Source organism: Alligator sinensis, unplaced genomic scaffold (assembly GCF_000455745.1).
Source record: "Alligator sinensis unplaced genomic scaffold, ASM45574v1 scaffold1412_1, whole genome shotgun sequence".
In the NCBI taxonomy this organism is placed as follows: Eukaryota; Metazoa; Chordata; order Crocodylia; family Alligatoridae; genus Alligator; species Alligator sinensis.
Window position 1 is genome coordinate 14,532 of NW_005843203.1, and position 1,363 is coordinate 15,894.

A 1,363-nucleotide genomic window follows, 5' to 3' on the forward strand; every position below is an offset into this window, starting at 1 on the left:
CCAGTGCCTTCAGCACCCTCGGATGGAGCTCATCCGGGCCTGCCGACCTAAAGGCATCCAGTTCTTCCAAGTGACTCTGCACCATCTCAGGGTCTACGCATGGCAGTCTGGCGCCTTGCTGCTGCCTCTCTACAACCCCAGTGAGAGACTTGTCCTGCCCCTCGCTTAGGAACACTGAGGCAAAGAACTCGTTGAGGAGTTCAGCCTTGTGGACAGATGGACAGACCCTGAACTAAAGGCATCTGAATGCATATGAGGTAGCATAAATGATGTTCTGATGACAAAGGAGATGCAGTCCCACAAACAGGAAATGCAGTCAGGAAACGGAGCCCTGACTGTGGAGCAGATTGGATTCAAAACACACAGAGCTGACAGGCAAGGAGTGAGTGAAATGCATTGTCCTTGTAGGCTGCACTCTCCAAAGGCTGATGTAGTTAAGAACTTTCTTTAACTCCATCTGGCAAGAAGGCTGCAGCCTTTCTTCCAGCACCTCATGAAACCAGAGGCAGAGGCAGCTCCTCTGCCCACCTGCACAATGGCTGAAAGGGTCCTCAAAGTTAAGGTTGACCACAGGATGAACATGAGCTGCCAGTATGATGCTGTTGTCAACAGAGCTAATAGCATACTGGGATCCATTAACTGATGCATCGCGAGCAGGGCTAAAGAAGTGACACTTCCTCTCTACTCCGTGCTGGTGAGACCCCAGCTGGAGAACTGGGTCCAGTTCTGGGCACCGCACTTCCAAAAAGACATGGAGATTCTTGAAAAGGTCCAGAGAAGGGCCACAGGAATGATTCAGGGCCTGGAGGAAAAACCTATAAGAAAAGACTAAGGGATCTGGGACTGTTCAGCCCGGGGAAGAGAAGACTGAGCTGGGGACTTGGTGGCCATCTAGAAGTATGTAAGGGTGAATATTGGGAGCTGGGAGAAAAACTGTTCACTAGGGCACCTCAGGGGAGGAGAAGGAGCAGTGGACATAAACTGTTGGAGGATGATTTCAGGTTGGATGTAAGGAAGAACGTCTTTATGGTAAGGGTGACCAGAATCTGGAACAGACTTCCCAAGGAGGGGGTGCAGTCCCCAACCTTGGAAGTCTTCAAGAGATGGCTGGGAAGAAGACAGCTCTTGGAGACCACAAAGACTAGGGAGGCGGTAGTCATGGGGGACCTAAACTACCCTGACATCTGCTGGGAGATGCAGACAGCAAATTCCCACCGTTCATGCAGGTTCCGATCCTGCGTGCAGGACCTCAACCTGACACAGGAGGTACACGGTCCCACTAGGGGGAATGCCTTACTGGACCTGGTACTGGCAATGGGAGATGTCATGGTAGGGGACCTACAGATCAGTGGTCACCTGGGGG